The sequence below is a fragment of the Malaclemys terrapin genome, chromosome 5 (assembly GCF_027887155.1).
Source record: "Malaclemys terrapin pileata isolate rMalTer1 chromosome 5, rMalTer1.hap1, whole genome shotgun sequence".
NCBI classification, from domain to species: Eukaryota; Metazoa; Chordata; order Testudines; family Emydidae; genus Malaclemys; species Malaclemys terrapin.
The window spans coordinates 39,606,418-39,625,908 of NC_071509.1; positions in this window are offsets into that span (position 1 = coordinate 39,606,418).

The following is a 19,491-nucleotide window of genomic DNA, read 5'->3' on the forward strand; positions in this document are numbered from 1 at the left end:
AAGGTTGTCTCTCCTATGTTCTCAATGATCTCTCTGCTGGACCCAGGAAGCACGGAAGATTAAGTTAACTGGTCACAGTGGATGAGAAGCTGGATATGAGTCAACAGTGTGCTCTTGTTGCCAAGAAGGCTAACGGCATTTTGGGCTGTATAAGTAGGGGCATTGCCAGCAGATCAAGGAACATGATCGTTCCCCTTTATTCGACATTGGTGAGGCCTCATCTGGAATACTGTGTCCAGTTTTGGGCCCCACACTACAAGAAGGATGTGGAAAAATTGGAAAGAGTCCAACGGAGGGCAACAAAAATGATAAGGGGTCTGGAGCACATGACTTATGAGGAGAGGCTGAGGGAACTGGGATTGTTTAGTCTCCAGAAGAGAAGAATGAGGGGGGATTTGATAGCAGCCTTCAACTACCTGAAGGGGGGCTCCAAAGAGGATGGAACTCGGCTGTTCTCAGTGGTGGCAGATGACAAAACAAGGAGCAATGGTCTCAAGTTGCAGTTGGGGAGGTCCAAGTTGGATATTAGGAAAAACTATTTCACTAGGAGGGTGGTGAAACACTGGAATGCGTTACCTAGGGAGGTGGTGGAGTCTCCTTCCTTGGAGGTTTTTAAGGCCCGGCTTGACAAAGCCCTGGCTGGGATGATTTAGTTGGGAATTGGTCCTGCTTTGAGCAGGGGGTTGGACTAGATGACTTCTTGAGGTCCCTTCCAACCCTGATATTCTATGATTCTATGATTCTATGATTTCAATGCAGAAGTGGACAAGAACCAATACTGGGGGCATGGGAAAGTAGATTGATTGGGATGTGGTGCCTGGGTGGGAGAGTAGTACTAGAGGCTTGGAAGGGAAAAGAGGGACAGGAAAACTTGGACTGTTTGTTAGTGTAGGATGGGATGGAAGATTGAGACTGGCTGGACAAGGAAACTAAAACTGGGGGCAGAAACTGGTATTGGGAAACAAGGTGGGAGACTGGGACTGGTTGAGCTTGGAGAGTGGGACTGGAAACTTGGGGAGACCAGGGCTGGCTGGGTAAGGGAAGTGGGGTTAGGAGCCAGGATAACAGAAACTGAGATGGAACAAGAAGATTATGGAATTAGACTGGTACTGGCAGCCAGCAGGGACAGGGAATGTGGGCAGGGGGGACATCAGAAGGTGAGGGGGTCAGAGACAGATCTTATGACCAAGCAGATAGGAGAAACTGGCAGGACTAGGCATTCAGAGGTGTGTAACTAGGACTTGTTGGACAAGGAGACTGGAACTGGGATAAGAAGCCTAAGGATAATGGAGACTGTGGCTGGCTAAATTAGGATATAATGGGACTGTCACAAAGTTCCAGAAGTAAGAAAGAGACAGAACTAGGATGGGAACAGGATGGAGGTGATGCAATGTAAAGGGTCAAGGTTAGTGGTAATGAACAGAAGAATCTGTGCCCAAATCAGAACACTCCCCTCCAGAGCTTGGAATGGAACCCAGAATTCATGAGTCTTACCATTCCTTTGCTGTAAGCAAATATCTATGAAAACTACTGCAAAAGTTTGTGCATCATTCCTCTCTAGTGTTGGGCCACATCAAGGATAACAACTTACCACTGCTATCAGTTACTCCATTACCTGAGGTGGCAGAGGTCTAAACCCGGTCGATGACCCATGATGGAATTTCTGTTTTTTTCTATTTGCTTTTTAAGTAACATAGGAAATTACATGTCAAAAAATTATTAAGGTTGCAAAGTCAAGCACTCAACAGTTAGGAAATGACAGAATTTAGGTTCCCTATTCAAACTTAATTTGGTTTCCTTGTATGTATCTATTATTATACAATCTTTAATTACATAATCATATACTATTTCTTCCACAGGATCCCTGCTTCATTGAATGCACAGAATGGGCCTGATCTTGGGATGAATCAGGGTGGTGTAATGAAGAAGTACACCAGTTTTACTCACTGCAGAAGTTGGAAGGTGTACGGGATGGTCTAATGGTTAGGGCAGTTGAATGTAGCGTCATAGAATTCCATCCCTACATCTGCCACAGAGTCCCAATATGGTGCTTGGCAAGACACTTAAATCAAACTTTTCACAGGTGGTCACTAACTGTGTGTTCCTCATTTTCTCTATGTTTGACTAAAGACCATGGGGATCTGATTTTTAGAAGTGCTCACTGCTGCAACGGCAGTCAATGGGAGCTGTGCTTTGAACATAAAAAAGTGCAGTATAATTCTAAGTTCTTTGACAAATCAGGTCCTAGGCATCTCATACTGGGCCTCTAAAATTAATGGTTACTTTTTATCTTAATATCTCTGGCCCAGATCCTCAAAGGTATTAGTTGCCTTGCTTCCAATTGAAATCAATGGGAGATAGCCATCTAAATACCTTTTGAGGAGTTGGGCCTCTGTAACTTGGTTTCATATAGACTCATAGACTCATAGACTTTAAGGTCAGAAGGGACCATTATGATCATCTAGTCTGACCCCCTGCATGCTGCAGGCCATAAAACCGTCCCTACCCCTTCCCTGGACTCTGCTGTTGAAGTCTCCAATCCTGTTTTAGGTGACTTCAATCGGCAGAGACCCTCCTGCTAGAGATCCCTGCCCCATGCTGCGGAGGAAGGCGAAAAACCTCCAGAGACTCGGCCAATCTGCCCTGGAGGAAAATTCCTTCCCGACCCCAAAAATGGCGATCAGTCAGACCCCGAGCATATAGGCAAGAGTCACCAGCCTGACCCCTATCAGCCATTATACGATTTACCTACCATTGTTTGGTTTTCCTTGACTACTATGTTTTACCATTAAACCATTCCCTCCATAAATTTATCTAACTTAATCTTAAAACCAGACAGGTCCGTCGCCCCCACCGTTTCCCTCGGAAGGCCGTTCCAATATTTCACCCCTCTGACGGTCAAAAACCTTCGTCTAATTTCAAGCCTGAACTTCCCCACGGCCAGTTTATATCCATTCATTCTCGTATCCACATTAGTACTAAGCTGGAATAATTCTTCTCCCTCCCTTGTATTAATCCCTCTAATATATTTAAAGATAGCAATCATATCCCCCCTCAGCCTTCGCTTTGTCAGACTAAACAACCCAAGCTCCTCTAGTCTCTTTTCATACGACAGGTTTTCCATTCCTCTGATCATCCTAGTGGCCCTTCTCTGCACCCGTTCCAGTTTGAGTTCATCTTTTTTAAACATGGGAGACCAGAACTGCACACAGTACTCCAAGTGAGGTCTCACCAGCGCCTTGTACAACGGGAGCAGGACCTCCTTATCCCTACTAGATATACCTCGCCTAATGCATCCCAAGACAGCATTGGCTTTTTTCACCGCCACGTCGCATTGTCGACTCATAGTCATCCTGCGATCTACGAGGACCCCTAGGTCCTTCTCCTCTTCCGTTACTTCTAACCAATGCGTCCCCATCTTGTAACTAAAATTGTTATTAGTCATCCCCAAATGCATTACCTTACACTTTTTACTATTAAATTTCATCCTATTTCTGATACTCCAATTCACAAGCTCATTCAAGTCTCCCTGCAGGATATCCCTATCCTCCTCCGAATTTACAACGCCTCCCACCTTCGTATCATCCGCAAACTTTATCAGCCCACTCCTGCAATCGGTCCCGAGGTCAGTTATAAATAGATTAAATAAAATGGGTCCCAAAACCGAACCTTGAGGCACTCCACTAGTAACCTCCCTCCAACCCGACAGTTCACCCTTTAATACGACCCGCTGCATTCTCCCCATTAACCAATTCCTTATCCACCTCTGGATTTTCATATCGATCCCCATGTTTTTCAGTTTAACCAATAATTCCTCATGGGGTACAGTATCAAACGCTTTACTGAAATCCAGGTATATTAGGTCCACCGCATTTCCCTTATCTAATAAATCCGTTACTTTCTCAAAGAAGGAGATCAGATTCGTTTGGCACGATCTGCCCTTCGTAAAACCATGTTGTAATTTATCGCAATTGCCACTAACCTCCAGGTCCTCAACTAGTTTCTCTTTCAGAATTTTCTCTAACACCTTGCACACTACAGATGTTAAACTAACAGGCCTGTAGTTACCCGGATCACTTTTTTTCCCTTTCTTGAAAATAGGAACCACATTAGCTATTCTCCAGTCTAACGGGACCACCCCCGAGTTTACAGATTCATTAAATATTATCGCTAACGGGCCTGCTATTTCCCGCGCCAATTCCTTCAATATTCTCGGATGAAGATCGTCCGGTCCTCCCGACTTAGCCCCATTAAGGCAATCAAGTTTTGTTTCTACCTCGAATACGGTAATCCCCCATCCCGAATGCCCCTCTGTAGTGGTGCTAGTATCCCTAATACCTTCATTGGCCTCATTAAACACCGATGCAAAATATTCATTGAGATATTGTGCCATGCCTAGATTGTCTTTAATCTCCTCTCCGGCAATAGTCTTCAGCGGTCCCACTTCTTCTTTCTTTGCTTTCTTCCTATTTATGTGGCTGTAAAACCTCTTACTATTGCTTTTAATTCCCCTCGCTAGGTCCAACTCTACACGGCCTTTGGCCTTTCTCACTCTATCTCTACATTCTCGGACTTCACTAAGGTAAGTTTCTTTACTAATCCCTCCCCTCTTCCACTCTTTGTACGCTTTCTGTTTTTTCCTAATCACCCCTTTGAGTCGGTCGCTCATCCAGCTCGGTCTAAATCTCCTGCTTTGTAATCTTTTTCCCTTTTTTGGAATGCAGGCCTCCGACAGCTCATGCATCTTTAACTTGAAGTAATCCCAGGCTTCTTCTGCCTTTAGATCCCTTAATACGTTTGCCCAATCCACTTCCCTTACCAGTCCCCTTAATTTGTTAAAATTGGCCTTTTTAAAATTATAAACCCTAGTCTTTGACTTAATTCTGTTACTCCTCCCATGTATTTTAAACCGAATTAGCTCATGATCACTGGAGCCCAAATTGTCCCCCACTAGCACTTCCTCAACGAGGTCCTCACTGCTTACCAGAATCAAATCTAAAGTGGCCTCCCCCCTCGTCGGTTCAGCTACCACTTGATGAAGGAATTGATCAGCAAGCACATCTAGGAACATCTGAGCCCTATTATTACTACTAGCGTTTGTGCCCCAATCTATATCCGGGAAGTTAAAGTCCCCCATAATTACACAGTTTCGATTAGTAATTACTTCTCTAAACACATTAAATAGTTCCTTATCCATATCCTGGGTCGATCCCGGCGGTCTATAGCACACTCCAAGCACTATCCCCGGAGAGGCTCTAGTAGTCCTATTACCCAGTGTGAGTATTGCCCAGACGGACTCTGTGTTATCTAATCCATCCACTATTATTTCTTTACAGCTTATTTCACTGTTGACATACAATGCCACCCCCCCACCTTTACCTTTGTTCCGGTCTTTCCTAAACAGCGTATACCCCTCCATACCTGTGTTCCAGTCGTGACCGTCATTCCACCACGTTTCTGTTATTCCTACGATATCCGGTTTCTGCTCTTGGACCAAGAGCTCCAATTCCTCCATTTTATTACCTAGGCTTCTCGCATTGGTGTATAAACACCCTAATGTATGTCATTTAGCCTGTCTCCCATTAGTAGCACTATATGTTGCGGGCCTCCTTGCGCCCGTCCCCCCTGTCCTTCCTATGTCCAATCTCGTCTCCCCGGCTATGTCTCCTCTCATTTTACTCACCTTTTCCATACTGGAATCTGGCGTGGAGATTAACTGTGCATCTCCCAACCTTCTCCCCAAACTTCCTAGTTTAAAGCTCTTTTGATAAGATGAGCCAGCCTCCCTCCCAGAAGTCTATTTCCTTCCCTACTCAGGTGAAGCCCATCCCGCGAGAACAGGTGTCTGTCCCCAAAAGCCTCCCAGTGGCCATACATCCCAAAGCCCTCCTTATAGCACCACTCCCTTAGCCAAGTATTTATTCTCACAATCCTATCAGCCCTTTGCTGCCCTTCCCTCGGAACGGGCAGAATCCCACTAAAGATAATCTGAGCCTCTATCTCCTTGAGCGTCTTCCCCAGCCTGGCATAATCTCCCTTGATTCTCTCTAACGAGAACCTAGCTGTGTCATTCGTTCCTACATGAAGGATTATCAAGGGGTTCTTACCTGCTCCTTTTAGGATCCTTTTCAACCGCAGGTCCACATCGCGTATCTTTGCGCCCGGGAGACAGCACACCCTTCTGTTCTCCGGGTCCGCCCTGGTCACAGGCCTGTCCAATCTCCTCAGTAATGAGTCTCCAATTACATACACCTGCCTTCGCCTGGCAACAGTGCCATCTAGTAATCTAGTCTCTAATCCCTAATCTGTAATGTTAATGCCTCCCTCACCTCAAAGGGATGTTGTGAAAATAAATTAATTAATATTTGTGAAGTCCTCAAACACTGTAATACTTAGCACCCTAACACTATTTGAATAAAGAAGAACAGGAGTACTTGTGGCACCTTAGAGACTAACAAATTTATTAGAGCATAAGCTTTCGTGGACTACAGCCCACTTCTTCGGATGCATATAGAATGGAACATATATTGAGGAGATATATATACACACATACAGAGAGCATAAACAGGTGGGAGTTGTCTTACCAACTCTGAGAGGCCAATTAATTAAGAGAGAAAAAAAAAAAACTTTTGAAGTGATAATCAAGCTAGCCCAGTACAGACAGTTAAGAAGTGTGAGAATACTTACAAGGGGAGATAGATTCAATGTTTGTAATGGCTCAGCCATTCCCAGTCCTTATTCAAACCGGAGTTGATTGTGTCTAGTTTGCATATCAATTCTAGCTCAGCAGTCTCTTGTTGGAGTCTGTTTTTGAAGTTTTTCTGTTGTAATATAGCCACCCGCAGGTCTGTCACTGAATGACCAGACAGATTAAAGTGTTCTCCCACTGGTTTTTGAGTATTTTGATTCCTGATGTCAGATTTGTGTCCATTAATTCTTTTGCGTTGAGACTGTCCGGTTTGGCCAATGTACATGGCAGAGGGGCATTGCTGGCACATGATGGCATATATCACATTGGTTCTTCTTTTTGTGGATACAGACTAACACGGCTGCTACTCTGAAACCTGTCACTATTTGAATAGTGTACAGTGTTGGGGGCACTCATTGAGGAGAAAACGAAACAAAGTAAAATATTCAATCATTCATTAAATAAGCACCATCCATTCTGTCTCCTGGATGAGTTCCTGTAGAGAAAATAGTATGTTATCATGTGACTAAAGACAGTCTCATGATCCATACACACAAGAGGGCTGATGCATATATAACTTGTATTTTTGCTCCCTTTACCACAGAGTTGGTCTCAAAGTAGCAATAGCTGATATGCAGGGATTTTAAGACAGTACGGCTGAAATTTAGGCATAGCTCTGAGTGAGGGGTGGTGCAGAGTCCCAGAGGCACACACAATACTGGAACTCCAGGGAGTACAGGGACAGAACACATCCTGTGGTAAATCTGAGATGTTGCAGCAAGCTTGCCATTCAGTTGTTAGTCAATGATAATGGCCAGTGCAAAGGAGTGGGGTACAGCCATTACCCACCTCTTCCTTTGGTTTGATATTTGACCTGAGTGGACAAATAAAGGAAGTTCATCAAAGATCAAGGGCTAAAACTATCCTTGGCCTCTTTCCAAGGTTGAACAAGGGGGAAAACCGGTGCAAACTCCTTTATGCACCTGTACATCAGGGTGGACAAACTTTTTGGCCTGAGGGCCACATAGGGGAATAGAAATTGTATGGCGGGACATGAATGCTCACAAAATTGGGGTTTCGGTGTGGGAGGGGTTACAGGCTGTGGGGGTATGAGGAGTTTGGGGTGTAGGAGGGTGCTCATGGCTGGGACAGAAGGGTTCGGAGCACGGGAGGAGGATCAGGGCTGGGGCAGGGGTGTGGGAAGGGGTGCAGGTTCCGGCTGGGGGTGTGGGCTCTGGGATAAGACTGGGGATGAGAGGTTTGGGATGCAGGAGGGTACTCCAGGCTGAGATCGAGGGGTTTGGAGATCAAGATGGGGGAGCATGTTGAGACATGGGGAGAGGTTCAGGGGGTGCAGGTTCTGAGCAGTGCTTACTTCAAGCGGCTCCCAGAAGCAGTGGCATGTCCCTTCTCCGGCTCCTACATGGAGGTGTGGCCGGGCAGCTCTGCATGCTGCCTCATCTGCAGGTGCTGCCCCTGCAGCTCCCATTGGAGCGCTTAGGAGCCAGAGCGGGACCATGCTGTGTTCCAGGAGCTGCGTAGTGCGGCCCCTGACCTAGCACCCTGGCCCAAGTGGGGCTGAGCTGCAAGGTCCGGCCCCCGACCCAGCGCCCCGGCCAGAGCACTGGAGCAGGGCCGAGCCGCTGGTGTGGCTCGTGGGCAGCTTAAAATGACTCCAGCCCATGGGCCATAGTTTTCCCACCCCTCGACTAAATGAAGGTCCCTTGTAATCCTACATTTCTATGATTCTATAATTATGGGAGGAAGAGGAATCAAATTTTCACCCACTAAAGTGTTCACCTTTTCCTGGAGTAAAATTTTAAAGAGGAAAAGTAATGTGCTTAATAAATTCTGATAACCAATCTGTTACTGTGTAAACAATATGTGTGCAGGATCCAATCACATTGCTCTTGTCATAACTATAAAGGGACGGGTAACAGCTGTCCTGTGTACAGTACTGGCACATGATGGCATATATCACATTGGTAGATGTGCAGGTGAATGAGCCCAAGTGACATCATCATAGGACCTAATCACATCAGCCATACCATCAGGGGCTCTGTCATAACTATAAAGGGAAGTGTAATAGCTGTCCTGTGTACAGTACTATAAAACCCCTCCTGGCCAGAGACTCCAAAATCCTTTTCCCTGTAAAGGGTTAAGAAGCTCAGGTAACCTGGCTGGCATCTGACCTAAAGGACCAATAAGGGGACAAGATACTTTCAAATCTTGGGGGGGGAAGGCTGTTGTTTGTGTTCTTTGTTTGGGAGTGTGTTCGTTCTCGGGACTGAGAGGGACCAGACATCAATCCAGGTTCTCCACATCTTTCTAAACAAGTCTCTCCTATTTCAAACTTGTAAGTAAATAGCCAGGCAAGGTGTGTTAGTTTTCCTTTGTTTTCTCAACTTGTAAATGTACCTTTTACTAGAGTGTTTATCTTTGTTTGCTGTACTTTGAACCTGAGACTAGAGGGGAGTCCTCTGAGCTCTTTAAGTTTGATTACCCTGTAAGGTTAATTTCCATACTGATTTTACAGAGATGATTTTTACTTTTTTCTTTAATTAAAAGCCTTCTTTTTAAAAACCTGATTGATTTTTCCTTGTTTTTAAGATCCAAGGGGTTTGGATCTTGATTCACCAGGAGTTGGTGGGAGGAAGGAGGGGGGATGGTTAATTTCTCCTTGTTTTAAGATCCAAGGGGTTTGGATCTGTACTCACCAGGGAATTGGTGAAAGGTTTCTCAGGGCTTCCCAGGGAGGGAAAAATTGGGAAATGGTGGCAGCGGAACCAGAGCTAAGCTGGTAGTTAAGCTTAGAAGTTTTCATGCAGGCCCCTACATTTGTACCCTAAAGTTCAAAGTGGGGATCCAGCCTTGACAGCTCTCTTAGTCTACACCATGCTATAATAGTGACTTATTGATAAGAGTTCGGAAACATAATGTTCCTTTTTATAGGATTGTGATTGCTTGGTTAATTCACCAATGTCTAATACAATTTTTTTCCACTAAGTTTGTTAGAAGCTAGTTAAAAATATAGTTAATCTTGAAAGTTCTAATGAATTCTCACTAAACAAATTTGTCCATTGTTAAGCATAAGGCGTCTGACTGAGGCCTTCATCATTGAAAATGAAAGGAGCATTATAGTTGTCCTGATGTTACCCCAAAATGCTCACACTCGCCTTCTCACACTTTTTATTTGTAGCATAAAAAGAGAGAGCAAGTGTGAGCAGAGAGAGAGAGAGTGAGCACTTCAGAGTAAAATCAGGCTAACAAATCAGCTGTATATATATATTATTTTATAATGATTAAAATTAGGTACATACTGAGGTCTCATGGCAAAAGAAAAATAACAATCCATGTGTAATGGAAATAAATGAGACAACATCACATCATCTTCCAGTCCATGCGTGAATCCTGCCATGAATTCAGTGTGCACCTCTGTACTCATGTGAAGCCCCATTGACTTCAATGAGGATCCATGCAGACATAGGGATTTCTGCAACACAGTGCTCATTGTAAGTTCAGGCCCTACACATTACGTTAATATCCCATCCTCTTGCCACTGGTGCAATACTGGTAACATCATTAACAGGTTTACTACTACTTTGGTTCAATGGAGGATACCACTGCAACATGAGAGGCCATAGTTTACACCAAAAGGAGTGGCATAGACCATTTCTGAGCTGCCCAAGGGCTGCATCCAATTTTTCATAAAATTGAGTAGGTTTCAATTGTTTAATCTTTAATCAGTAGATATATTTACAGGTCTCAGCATGAAGTTCTTGTTCTTTATCCTATAAAACAGACAGATAGAGAGGTGTGTATTGCCAACTCTAAATGTTTCATAAATTGATTCAGACCCCATGAGATTTATAACAAGAAAACATTTTTCATTCTTTGTATTGGTCTTCTGATTTTTGAGACCTTAGGTTACTTTTGGGTCATGTTTTCTAGCTTTTCTTATGCAGTCATAATGACTAGATACATTTATTGAAAGATTCATGACAAATTCACAAGAGATGGTGACCCAGCAGATGCCTAAAATGTTTTGTGTTGATATATTGGTAAAACTCATCATGGAGTCTAATGCTAGTCAAGTTGCATCATGCCAATAATGAGCAACCTGCCGTTTTATATTCCAGTATCTGAATTCTGAAAAGCTGTGTTCAGATTTTAAGAAACATTTGCTAAAAAACATGCATTATCAACAAGGTTAATGCCAAAACATTTGTGTATAGAGGTATCCATATATGATGGTTGCCAGACATTTTCTTGTGACTATACATACTTTAACTGTAATAATAGAATGTGAGATTAATTTATAGTGTGATTGTTAAAATGCTAATGAAATATAAACATCAAATAACAATCTATAGATTTTTTTATACGGAAAGTGAGCTATGTAGGTGAAATATACATTATGCTTAATTTAGAAACCAAAATGTCCATTTGTTGTCATAAATAAAGTTAAATAAGCTCTTTTCATGATTTTAGCACTCCTCAGGATTGTTGCCTTAAAGAATTCTTTTTATTCATTGTTGAAATATACTATGCATTAATCTAGCACATAACAATTGCAATATAAGTTACAATGGGCTAGGTCTCCAGCTAGTGTAAAACAACATTGCTCTACTGGTTTTAATGGGTGAAATGTAACCCTATATAGAAAGAATAAAGCTTATGTCTAAGTGCCATGTAAGCTCAGAAAATAGCATTACACAGATCTTATACTGGCTATCTGTACTGGAGTGGCTTTCACCCAATTTAAATAATTATATGTACACACTGAATATGAATATTATCCATCTACAGGTTAAACCATCATTTTATTTCAAATACCCAAAGGAAAGGAATCACTTCATGTAGTATTGAATTTATTGTGCATAGTATTAATTTCAAGTGTGAATTTCGCTATAAAACAGCTAGTATGGCTTACATCGTAACAAATGACTGATTAGCATCAAATGAACTAAAATACATCAAGTACACTTTAATATTAACCAAGGTATGCACTGTGTATAATAGCCTCATGTTTTGTCATATTGGACAGTTAGTAGCTTTAGCCTGTTCTCAGTATTGTAAGCATGCTCTTTGGGCAGAATATTTAAATGTTTCCAGGCCATTTTCTTAAATTATACATCCCTGAGTTTGCAAACACAATGGCTCATGCTCTTGTTTTGCATGAGCAAAAACTTCAGATTTGAGTGCACATGCTAAACCTTCCCATGCAAAGTAGTAAGACCTTTATCTGCCTTGCAAATGAAATGCAGTGTGTGCAGTCAGATATTGTGTTCTGTGTGTAAAAAACTAGCAGTGCCATATGAGAGGCTATTTTTGAAAATTTGCCCCTTTCTTCCTTTCATTTGAAATCTGGTCTTGCTTACCATGCCTTGTTTGATTTATTATGCCCTCATCCTTCAAATTAATCTAGCTTTCAAAACAAGTAAACAGGTGTCTTTGGGTTTCTCCTACTGATTTATGTTTACAATGTCACTATTATTGCCAGAGACAAAAGATGTTCACCTCAAGGCTCTGGTGATCTTCCAGCTTCTTAAATTACTGGCACACTGGTAATGCTATTAATTGTGTTTAAAGCTTTGGAACAATAGATGATCAGTTACAGAAATGTGCGCCTGCTTATACTAAACCTGATGAGTTTCCCGGAAAGTTTGCAGTCTCATTAAGCTTTTGTGCTATTAAAAGAGCTACCTGGAAAAAAATATTTAGATCATGAAAAAGAAGAGGCTGAGTAGGTATACTTGTTTAAAAATCCAAAATGTTGCTATTGGTAACAGAGGTTTCCTTAGAAGTACACTTGGTCTAGTCATTCAGATCCAGTACTTATAAAATGCATTATATGGCTTGTAGAAGTAGTCACTTAATTTTTTTAAATAGGTTTCCTTTTACCAGATTCAATTACCATAAACTTGCAAAAGTTTTTAATGTTTTTTATTAACTCATCTTAGTGCAATAACATAACAATCAAATGCTGATGAGTTGATGCAGGAAAATCTCTTTCAAGTGAGGCAATCTAACTTTATCCATCATTGCTTGCATTTTCATTACTGATTACTTTAAACTTTAGGTGAAAATAACACCATACAGTATGCAAATAATTTCCTTATCTGTTTATTTCTAAGAAAATGTGGAGCTTTCATCGAATTAGGCCAATATTTCAAACCAAATTGTCCTGGCAATTTACTTAACATTTGGCCATTCATGGCTGTGTTTAAGAAAGACAGCATGTCTTTGTCTGGCTATGCCAAAAGGACAGCAGACATTTGACATGGGTTTCATCAGGCTGCACCTTTATTATTAGATGTTTGGGATTATCCAGCAGATAACAGCGTACAGTGCAGGTAACCCCATGTTTATTCAGTAATTACCCGGGGTGCTTTTACCAGCTCCCCCTCTTTTTCCATCCAGGTCCCTCCAACAAATCTATTGCTGGGACCTTACCATGCCCCCACCCCGTAGGAGTGTTAAAGTGGGCTATAAGAATGGAGGGGTTGGCTCCCTGACGTTCCAATCATAGGAGTCCCCAACTGTCCCCCGTTCATTCTTGTAATGAACACTTCTTTTTAAGTCCTTTTCTAAGCCATTTATTCTGTCACTGTATACCTTTCCTATGGAGTACCTGCACTGGACATCCATGACAAGGAGGTGTCAGAAATTTCCTTAAATGCCTTCTCCCTTCATCCAGTTGGTACCCAGACATCTCCTAATGCCATCTTTTATATCAGTTATAAACATGACAGCACCTAAGTTGGACAGATGAACCCCATCCCCCAAAACAACTCTGCTGCCCCATATATTATGTCAGGATGTGAAATTACTACCCCTCTGATGGTCCCAAGGAATTTGGTCATCTCCCTGTTCACATACTTCCTTGCCTTGTCCACCCGTGGGGGGGGGCTCATGGCTTGCCGCCAGACCCTGTGCTGAAGCATGTCTGACCAAACAATGTTAACTCCTGGAAAAAGTTCAAGGATCAGCCCCGACTCCCTCCTTGCTCTGAACATTAGTTCCACCCCTTTAAGCATTCCCAAATTGTTTCCCCCAAGATGTACCACAATTATATCTGGTGGCTGCTGACAGGTCCGCATAGCATACAGCAGTGGTATTAGTTGATTCCATAACGTGCCCCTCCTTGCATGCCAACTGTGTACTGCTTCACCACCAAAGCTCAGCTGCAAACTCTCGGGCTACCTGGACGCGTGCCTATGCACCCAAAATACAATATTGTGCCCGCAGATCCACACCACTGTCTGCATGGACGGTCGTCCAACATCTGTAATGCAATTACAACAAATTAATGCTGCCCCAATTCTGAATAAATGGCACCAAATGTATGGGATGGGCTGGCTGCCCCCAACCTCAACCAGCTCCTGTAGCCTCTGCCCAAAGCAGACCCAAACACCCCTGCAATTGGGAACCTTTTTCTGTTGTTGATTTAACTCACCCCTGCCCTTGGTGTCTCCCTCCTTTCCTGCAGTCCTGAGAGGAATGTCCTAGATCTGGGCAAACCATCACACCTTGTACGACCTGCAAAGCTGTGGAAACAATCCTAAACCCATGAAAATGTGCCCTCATATGGTTTATTAAGGTATTTCCAAATGAGCAACCTTAACATCTCCAGCTGAACTAGAAATGGTGAACTTGCCAGCACGTGGGTGACACTTGAATTAACCCTATGCTGGTTTCCCCTAGGACACTTTCCTTACTGCTATGGCATGAACACTCTGTAATCTGAAATCATGCCTACCCTGATGGATGTATACCTGTGAAAAGGAAGGTTTTAGGCACCAAGTTTCCACTTTTAAATCCTGCCCTCCCAGGGGATGAGTCAGCGACCACACTGACCCCTTTTTACAGCAGTTTTCATCTCCCCCCACCGCCACCAGTCATTAATCTCTGTTCCCGTCACTCGGCCAGCCGACCAAACACCACCCGCCCCCGCATAAAGGTGCAGGGCAGTCGTTTGCAGATGTAATCTATACCAGCAAAATTTGCACCACATTTTTACAACTTGTAATTGAATTGCAGGTATGAATCTTGGTACTGGCATGTCTAACAACCTGATTTCAGGTGTAATTCATTTTGCAAGGGCAAAAACACCATTGCAAATTGCAGACTTTTTAAAATTTACAATTTTAAATGTAATGGGTCAGATCTTCCAGAATGGCCAAATTGCACAGAGTACAGGTCAGGGAGTGTTTTGCAACTCTCCTGTACACATCCCTGATCGTCCTAGTCTCCTCTGCACCACATTAAAACATCCCTAGAGAGGTTCTAATTTATGCCAGATTGCAATAGCCACTAAGAGTCAAAAACATAGGTGAACATAGCACAATGGTGTGCTGGCCATAACAGCACCATGGAGGGTGAGTTGCACAAAACACCCAAATCCACTCCATTTCTCCAGATACTTCCCCAGCCATTTGAAGATAGTTTTATGGCCAGATTATACCATCACCGAAGGGCAAAATGTTCGAGTACTCCAGAGGATCTGACCCCCATAGTGCCACATGTTTATAATAATGAATCTTTGATAGAGGGCTATATACTGGTGTTTCACATGGTTAAAATATCAGAATTACCATACTGGATCAGGTCATTTGTCCATATAGGCCAGTCTTTTGTGTCCAACAGTGGTCTCCATCAGATGCTTCAGAAGAAAGTATAAAACCCAAAGAATACATATTTTCTCAATAATGTTTCTGGGAATAATGTCTTCCTAACCATGGCAGATGATTATTTTATATGTTGAAGAATGAGTTAAGCAGAACATGAGTTAATTTAAGATTCTTAAATGAGTGCAAATGATTCTTACATAAAAGTTCACTTGTATAACTCTAAAGAGAATTTAAATACCTCTTATTCCTGTAAATGTTTAGAAATATACATGTGTGTGATATTCATTGTCCATTCTTGTGTAATCATTTAGGGATACCCTGTTTCCCCGAAAATAAGACAGTGTCTTATATTAATTTTTGCTCCCAAAGATGCGCTAGGTCTTATTTTCAGGGGATGTCTTATTTTTCAGAAATGAAAAATGCCTTATTATCGGTGGATGCCTTATTATCGGGGAGGTCTTATTATCGGGGGGATGCCTTATATTACAACGAGAGGCAAAACTGTAAGTAGGCCTTATTTTCGGAGGATGTCTTATTTTCGGGAAAACAGGGTAGATTGTTCAGACCGCACTCATTTCCCTGAACACTTACTCACACAAATAGTAGTATTCACTTGGATGCTGTAGTAGTTGCAAAGTAGGTGTGATAAGAACCAAGCCCAATGTATTTCCTTGATAGAAACAAAATAAATAAGGGGCTTGATTTTTCTTTCATTTAGACCAGTGTAATTGAGGAGTAACTCTAGTGAGGACAATGGAACTACACAGGTATAACAGTTCTGGTAAATGTAGAGTTGTTTGTTTCTGAATATCCTGTTTGCTTTAAGAAAAGCTGTATGGAAACTTTAGTGAAAAAAACAATGTGGTGCATTTTCTCTCTCTGAGAAATCCTGATTCCCCCCTGCACAAAACCCATATAAGTAGGCTTTGTCCAGAGTTATCTCTACAAGGATCAGGGGCAATGGGATCCTTACCACAGGCTACAGAATATATGGATATCTGTTGCTCCTCCATGTTAGGGTTTGGCCAGTTGGTCGATAAAGTTCCAAGCCACCTTTATGTTGACTTTAGATCAGGGGTTCTCAGACTGGGGGTCGGGACCCCTCAGGGGGTTGTAAGGTTATTACATGGGAGGTTGCGAGCACCCCAAACCCTGCTTTGCCTCCAGCATTTATAATGGTGTTAAATATATTAAAAAGTGTTTTTAATGTATAAGGGGGGGTCGCACTCAGAGGCTTGCTGTGTGAAAGGAGTCACCAGTACAAAAGTCTGAGAACCCCTGCTTTAAATACTATGATGATGAACATAAGAACCTACACTGATTACATAGAGGGACAGATCATCTCTTGGGGAAGCTGTGCTACATTTTGGTTCTGGCATTCTTAGTCAAGGAGTGAACAGGTTATAAGTTTCAGAGTGGTAGCCGTGTTAGTCCATATCAGCAAAAAGAATGAGGAGTACTTGTGGCACCTTAAATTTGTTAGTCTCTAAGGTGCCACAAGTACTCCTCATTCTTTTTGCTGAACAGGTTATGTGCATCTGGATGACTACTTAGCTATTTAATGTAACTTTTTTAATCACTGCCAGGTATGCAGTGAGGTTAGGCTGCCCCTTTTAATTTTTTTTCTCTGGTTCTTTTAAATTTTGTGATTATTTTGAAAAGCGTTAATGTGACAAACCAGATATTGCCTGAGATTTTTCTGCATGTGTTCACATTTCTTCTGGTCGCTGTGACTCTCCTGTGAGCATTGCAAAACTGAAAACTAGAACAAAGAGAAAAGAGGAAGTGTACAACTGGCATGGGAAAACATACTTACTGGTATGTCTGAGCTTTATATCTCAATGCTCTTTATATACAAATACTCTTTGTATTTGGTTTAAACGAGGGCTGTCAAGCAATTAAAAAATAATCAAGATTAATCACGTGATTAAAAAAATTAATCACAATCAGTGTTCCCTCTAATTTTTCCCACCCATGTGCGGAATGAATTTTGTTTTATGCACCAATATGGAGATGATGTGTGACACATCACCTTCATAATGGTGCACATAAAAAAAAAATCATGTGGTATGGGGTGTGGTCAAGGAATTATGTGGTGGGCCTGGGGCTGAGGGTTGGGTGAAGGGGGTGAGGGCTCCGGCTGGGAGTGCGGGCTTTGGGGTGGGGCCGAGGATGAGGGGTTGAGGGTGCTCTGGAGCTATGGCGGGGAGAGAGGACTCCCCCCCAGTGCTCTCTCTACACAGCAGCACCTGGACTGGGGGGAGAGGTGCCTGTCCCCACTGCAGTAGCTCTGGGGCTGGGGCTGCAGGATATCCATCCTCCCCCAAGCCCCAGCAGGTCAGGTCAGGGAGAGCCGCCTGGGCCTGATCCAGCTGTGGCTGGGTCCATGCAGCTCCGGCTGTACCGCCCTGGCTGCGTCTGGTGCTGTGCCTGGGCCCAATCTGGCTGCAGCTGGGTCCGGGCCTCTCCGGTTGCGGCAGGTCCAGGCCACAGGGTGAGTTGGGGCTGGGGAGAGGGGGGGAAGGGATGGCGCCCCTCCCATGACAGGTTGGTGGCCGGGCTAGGTTGGAGTCAGGGAAGGGGCAGGTCCCCAGGTGGGTTCCCTAACCGCCTGTGCAGTGCTATATAGCTAAAGTAATAGCTAAATAGCTAAATTAATCACAATTCATTAATCTTAAACAATAATAGAATACCATGTATTTAATTATTTTTGATGTTTTCTACATTTTCAAATATATTGATTTCCATTATAACACAGAATACAAACTGTACAGTGCTCACTTTATATTTATTTTTGATTACAAGTATTTGCACTGTAAAAAAAAACAAAATAAATAGTATTTTTCAGTCTACCTAGTACAAGTACTGTAGTGCAATCTCTTTATCATGAAAGTTGAATTTACAACTACAGAATTATGTACCAAAAATTGCATTCGAAAATAAAACAATGTAAAATTTTAGAGCCTGTAAGTCCACTCAGTCCTACTTCTTGTTCAGCCAATCATCAGACAAACAAGTTTATTTACATTTGCGGGAGATAATGCTTCATACTTCTTGTTTACAATGTCATCTGAAAGTGAGAACTGGCATTCTCATGGCACTGTGGTAGCTGGCGTTGCAAAATATTTACATGCCAGATGTGCTAAAGATTCATATGTCCCTTCATGCTTCAACCACCATTCCAAGTGTCCATGCTGATGACAGCTTCTGCTTGATAACAATCCAAAGCGGACTGACATATGCTCATTTTCATTATCTGAGTCAGATGACACCAGCAGAAGTTTGATTTTCTTTTTCGGTGGTTTGAGTTCTGTAGTTTCCACATCGGAAACTATGCTACACTACTATTTACACTCATGCTAGTTGGATCAGAGCTAGTAAGAGTATGAGTACATGAGCTGAGAATCACACACCTAGCTCTAATGTAAACTTAGCCTTGATGACCTTGGTTCATTATGTTCATTATGTTCCATCTCTGAATTAATTTTCTTTGCTGAAGTTTAAAGTTAGTCAGGCCACATTGTCCACATTCTTTCAACAAGATTCTAATGTCTATGTCATTAAATGCTGTTTAGGATTATTAATACTGAAAAAGGCTGTGTATTAAGCCTGACACTGAGTAGTTTAAGGGAAAAATTCTTTATGAGAATTAAAAGAGTGATAGGAGTAAAAAAAGCAAAACATCAAATGTCATTTCAAGGAAATATGCTTTGGCTACCTTCTTAGATACACAGGTCCTGATCACAGATGATACCGAATCCCTCCTGAGTGAGCCTCTTTCAATTTACATGAGAGTTTTAGGCACTAAGCACCTGTCAACAGGCACTCAGCAACTTGCAGGATTGGACACATTGAACCAAATGCTGACATCAATTTCCGTTGTGTAAATTTTAAGTAACCCATCCAAAATTAATTGGATTATGCTAGATTTAAAACCAGATTTTGACCTACACTTTATACTTTTTCTTTCAGGGTTCAGTATGGCAAACCTTTCACTGAGCGATTCTTACTTCATAAACAGTCCCATTGACTTCAGGATGGCTACTGATCCGAATAAGAGTTTGCAGGATCTAGTCCTTTATATTAGGCTGGATGAGATGCCATGGAATATGCTACAAGGAACAATCCTGAACTGTCAGGATGATGAACTCCCCTATATCTAACATCTAA